This window comes from Xenopus laevis, chromosome 6S (genome assembly GCF_017654675.1).
Source record: "Xenopus laevis strain J_2021 chromosome 6S, Xenopus_laevis_v10.1, whole genome shotgun sequence".
In the NCBI taxonomy this organism is placed as follows: Eukaryota; Metazoa; Chordata; class Amphibia; order Anura; family Pipidae; genus Xenopus; species Xenopus laevis.
Window position 1 is genome coordinate 129,755,506 of NC_054382.1, and position 6,000 is coordinate 129,761,505.

The 6,000-nt window shown below is 45.1% G+C and overlaps 1 protein-coding gene across 1 annotated transcript in view; it reads right to left on the reverse strand.

The window, feature by feature from the left end:
* The window catches only part of ndrg1.S (N-myc downstream regulated 1 S homeolog), a 45,877-nt gene extending 41,164 nt beyond the window's left edge, over nucleotides 1-4,713 (reverse strand). Inside the window, 1 exon segment of the mRNA NM_001087158.1 lies at nucleotides 4,496-4,713. The gene's annotated coding sequence lies outside the window, so the exon portion shown is untranslated.
* Between the last annotated feature and the right edge of the window lie 1,287 nt (nucleotides 4,714-6,000).

Consider the following 6,000-nt stretch of genomic DNA (forward strand, 5'->3'; position numbering starts at 1 on the left):
CTCCAGTTTGCCTCTTTATTAGGGATGCACCGAATCCAGGATTTGGGATTCTGGCTTTTTACGCAGGATTCGGTGAATCCTTGTGTCTGGCCGCACAAAATCCTTTAGTGCATATGTAAATTAGGTGCGGGCGGGGAATTATTTGACTTTTCCTTTACCGCCCGTTATTTGCATTTGCAAATTAGGATTCCGATTCAGTTCGGTATTCTGCCGAATCTTTCACAAAGGGGATTCGGCCAAATCCCAAATAGTGGATTCGGTGCATCCTTACTCTTTATAGATGTTAATGATAATCAACCTGAATGTGTCAGAATGATTGCCATTAATGAAGTGTATGAAGCCCGACAAACCTAGAAATCTCAATTCAATAGGGTGAGAGTCATTCCCATTATAGTCAAAAGAGCAGGAAGTTGGAATATTTTGTTTGTTGTCGGCTTGCCAAGCTGGAAATCCCAAAATAAAGTCTGGGGCGTGTCAACTGCAAATTCTAAATGCCATGTTATTTTTACTGTTTTTTTTGTTTTTTTTAGGCTTGAGGTTAAAAAATGCAGGTGAGAAAAATATCAGTAAAAACGAAGCCCAAAGAACAAACAAAAAGTCAGAGAACCATAAACCACCACATTAGAATTTCACCCTGACACTTCGGAGGGGGTCTCAAATATCAAAGGGCACCAGTAATAACTGCACTTTGTTTCCGTACAGTAATGTTTCCCAGTCACACACACACGGCAAGTTCCAACCTATAAAACCACAGTTTCCTTTTGAGCACAATAACAATACAGATTCACAAAGTATAAATAACAAACAAAAACTGCCAAAAGCGGGTGCACTGGGTTCCTGAATTACCTATTGACTCAGGGGGTCGGTGCAAGGAGTTTGTATGTCTGGGTGGGTTTCCTTCAGGTTCCCTGGTCTCCTCCCAACCAGTTAGATTGTCAGCTCCTCTGGGGCAGAGACTGATGTGAGTTACTGTATCACCTGTGTACAAAGCTGCAGAATATGTCGGCACTATACAGCTAATAATAATAATAAGGAAGTATCTTGGAGCGGTTAATGAACTCCCTTGAAAGAACTGATGCCAATGCATACAATCTGGCCACTAATGTGTCTGGTTGGTTAGTATATGGCCTGGCCAATCAAATTGCACAATCAATGGGAGAGGTGAGGCAGCACTGTCACTTTATATTGGGCTTTTACCCTTAAATATTTTCAGCATGGTCCCAAAGTACCTTAAACAGCTGAATATGAGCTGAATATCACCTGTTCTGGTCAGATCTTAACATCACACAATGGAGGCTCTGATTGGTTGGTTGGCAGGGGGTTGGACCAGCGCCGATCCGCGCCTTTATGCCGCCTGAGGCGGCCTTCCATTGCCGCCCCGACCCCTCCTCACGGCGCTCACATTTTCTGCGCAGGAGGGGGTCGGGGCGCTGCACGACGCTAGTGCAGAGAGCGCAATTGCGCTCTCTGCACTAGAAGAGCCGAATTTCCGGGTTGAAAACCGGAAATTCGGCTCTTAGTTACCAGGAGCGGCATTTTTGCCGCCCCTGGTAACCAGGGGGGCGCTGCCGCCTGAGGCGAGTGTCTCAACTCGCCTCATTGGTGGAGCGCCCCTGGGTACGACATGAAATTGGCCAATCACGCTCTTTCAACCTGTGGCTGGCCATCGCTTATAGTCTGACTCTCTGCTATAAATCTCTGCTATATTGTTTACTACTAAACTAAAGGCGCGTATTCGCAGCAAATTTCCACGTTTCGCCGCAGGCGAATAAATTCGCAAAATTGCAGCGGAAATATTTTTTTTGACACTGACGACAATTCTGAAGCCGGTGACAATTATAGGCGCCCATTGACTTAAACGCATGTCAAATTGTGGTGGAATTTTGACGCCGGCATCAAAATAAATTTTTCGCAAATTTTACGCAAATTCGCAAATTTAGTGGGAAATTCACAAATTTTTTCGATGTCGCAAAGCGGGAGAAATTTGCCCATCACTATTTACTACAGGTATGGGATCTGTTATCTGGAAACCCATTATCCAAAAAGCTCCAAATTACAGAAAGGCTGTCTCCCATAGACTCCATTATAATCAAATAATCCAAATTTGTTAAAATTATTTCCTTTTTCTGTGTAATAATAAAACAGTCGCTTGTACTTGATCCCAACTAAGATATAATTAATCCTTATTGGAAGCAGAACCAGCCTATTGGGTTTAATTAATGTTTATATGATTTTCTTGTAGACTTAAGGTATAAAGATCCAAATCATGGAAAGATCCATTATCCAGAAAACCTCAGGTCCCGAGCATTTTGGATAACATGTCCCATACCTGTATACAAAAACAATGGGGCAGATTTAGGCAAGCACTATGGCAGCTCCCGCCTATAGGTCTAAATGTAATTATGCAGAGAAGAAACTAGGAGGCAGATGAAAAAATGACTCACCATAGTAAAACTCTCCCACTTTCTATCCCTTTCTTTAGGATTTTTTTTTAGAAGCGTATTTATAATTGGGTGAATGTTATAGTTCAGTAATTGACAAATTCGCTAAAAATCCTAAAAGTGTAAATAGAAAGTGGGTGAGTTTTACTATGGTGAGTCCTAATTTCTTCATCTGCCCCCCCCTTAGTTTTTTCTCTGCATAATTCAATTTAGACCTATAGGCGGGAGCAGCCATAGTGCTTGCCTAAACCAAAAAAGTGTAAATTAACTGGACCTGCTGAGTAATGTTCCCTCACCGCCTGTCCCAGCAGCTTCTTCCGTGGAACTGATTGCATTATGTGTAGGAATGTAGCAAGTGCAGTATCTGACCCAGTTTGCTTTACTCTATTGGCCGCACCTTCCTGTCACTCACACCAGCATCACATGCTGAGTGTCAGCACCTTGGGGACAAATACAGGTGAATGTGTACCTCCCACCACACCCGTTTTATGGCCACACACCCTCAAATAACACATCCTTTTTACAAAATATGGCAGGTTATGGAAAGTATAAGGGGGTTTTAGGGTTCAGGTTTTATGTGTTATTACAGTTTTGCTAATGAAGGTGAATTGCCCTTTAAAGGAGAAGGAAAGCTACTGAACCAGTTTATTGCCAATAGATTAGCCACAATAGTACAAGCTATAACACTATATTTATTCTGTAGAATGTTTTATTATACCTGAATAAACAGCTCTAGAAGCTCTCTGTTTGTTTAGGATAGCAGCTGCCATATTAGCTTGTTGTGACATCACTTCCTGCCTGAGTCTCTCCCTGCTCACTCATAGCTCTGGGCTCAGATTACAGCAAGGATGGGGAGAGGAGCAAACTGAGCATGCTCAAGCCCAAGCCCTGGAGGTTTAAGCTGAAAACAGGAAGTCTGATACAGAAGCGCATGAGTACACAATAGAAGGAAAGAAATGTGCTGTTTCTTTTGACAGAGGACTCAGAGCAGCATTACTTTGAAGGGTTACTGGTGTATTTATACAGACCTTTCTGATAAAGCTTACTTACTTTTAACCTTTCCTTCTCCTTTAAGCCTCAAGTCACAATTTCCCCAAGAGACCTGCTTATCTTAAATAGTTACCATTGTACCATTTTTACAAATGTATCTAAGTGCACCTGCCATCCTGGGCTCTCTGCCAAAAGCCTCAGTTTTAGAAACGTCGTATCTTTTTCTGGCTGTTCAGTGCAGAAGATCAAAGAGAAAGTCGGGACATTTCAGTAACAATCTGGCACTGCGGGTTAAATCATCAAAATCGGGACTGTCCTGCGAAAAACGGGACAGTTGGGAGGTATGGATGGGGCGTGTCCTGGTGTCGCAGGGCTGCTGTGATGATACTGATCATTTATAGTTTATCTGTAATAGCACTCGTTACAGTGACACTCTATCAGGATCTATGATTATTCGGAATATTATTAACATTATTATTAACGTGTATTTTTAGAGCTCCAACATATTGTGCAGCGTTGGATATTCCTTCTTCAAGACAGAAAGTACAATAGTAGGAATTATTTCTACTCTCCCTGCAGTTGGTCATTTCTCATAAGTGGATGATGACAGCCGGGGATCTGATCAAGGAGAGGATTAAATGTGCACAATACTAATTCCTTTCTTCCCTGCGCACGTGCCCTGCCTACAGTCTGTCCCTCTCTTGTTTACACACTAGGGAGGGGGGGGGATGTTGTTCTTTGCATTTTATACAGGGATTACGTTTTGGCTACAAAATAAACCCCCTCGGGGCGACGGACCCAAAGTGCCAGTAACAATGTGCTGAGCAAATAACATCATGTTATATCAGACCGGCTCAGCTCTGATTTCCTTCACTTTAAATAGAATATATTAAGGGGGGATTGCACCCCTTAAACTTCAACAATAATCCTTTCTTAAAATTGGTTTAAAGCGACATTTCACAAGTGTAATATGCAAGGTCCCTCCCAGAAATTCACATGGAAGAACAGGTGCCAGATGCATCGCATCACTGCCAACCGGGCAGGTGAGTATCAGGGTGCCTTACCTGTGTGCCCCAAGTAGAAGTGCACGCTGGTGTCCTGTTGCTGCGCTCTCAGCAGGGTAATCGTCTGCCTCTGTTCTGCGCGTGTGAGTTGGTTCCCAGATGCTGCACTTTATCAGTAATATAACAGGGTGCTTGAATTTTCTGCGTGACAACCAGATGTGTCCGTTTCCAGATGCTGCACTCTCTCTCCACCACTGATACTTCAATTTAGTTTCGTTTTTTCCCCCTAATCCTGCAGCTCAGTGCTGGGGGTTATATGGGATTGTCTAACTCCACCTTTGGTTCTTCCCCATAGGCAGAGCCTTGTGCAAGAGATGGAAGGAGGTGGCACAGGCCAGTGTGAAGGCTCAGCCCATAGCCCTCCCTGCTGGGCTCTACCCACTGCTCTGTGACTGCTGCTGCTGCCGACACAAGTCTCTATTGGACTTTCCAACGTTTCTATATGAAACCAAGGGATACTGGTCTTGTGCTTGTCTCATTCTGTAGCCTGACAATTATTTTACGCAGCTTTTATAGGGAAAAAAAGCTCTGAAGTCCACCCAGTCTTTTCCTTGTTGTTTATGTTTCACAGCTGTTGCTCATTTTGTGCTTCCCTTATGTAAAAAACAGTTAAAGGGACAGTGCATCTAAAAGATGCGGCTGGCGGTAGAAATGTGCTTTATGGCATAGATTCAGGCCCCTGTTACATCGATCTGGTCAGCGCCGGATTTCAATGTTCGGCGCCCCTAGGCCGCGCGGTCCGACCACCCACCTCACCTCCCCTTCCCAGCGCGCCGGCGTTTTTTCGCCGGCGCAGCTGCTGTAATTGAATGGGGACGCACGCGTCCCCATAGTGCGGCTGGGCGGCATGCCGCCCCTATTTTTTTGCCGCCCTAGGCCCGGGCCTATGCGGCCTTGCCGCAAATCCGGGCCTGGATCTGGTGTAATGTTTCACTGCTACAGCAGCTCCATGCAACTCATACAACATCTCATTGCAAAATCTGAGCCAAGTTCTACTCTGCAACTCTCCTCTGAGTAGTTCTGCCCCATTCCTCATGTCAGGCTGATGCACTTGGCCCTCAGGTGATATACAGGCACTTCATGTGATACAGGGACCCCATGTGATACAGGGACCCCCATGTGATACAGGCACCTCATGTGATACAGGGACCCCATGTGATACAGGGACCCCCCATGTGATACAGGCACCTCATGTGATACAGGGACCCCATGTGATACAGGGACCCCCCATGTGATACAGGCACCTTATGTGATACAGGGACCCCATGTGATACAGGGACCCCCATGTGATACAGGGACCCCCATGTGATACAGGCACCTCATGTGATACAGGGACCCCATGTGATAAAGGGACCCCCATGTGATACAGGCACCTCATGTGATACAGGGACCCCATGTGATACAGGGACCCCCATGTGATACAGGCACCTCATGTGATACAGGGACCCCATGTGATACAGGGACCCCCATGTGATACAGGCACCTCATGTGATACAGGGACCCCA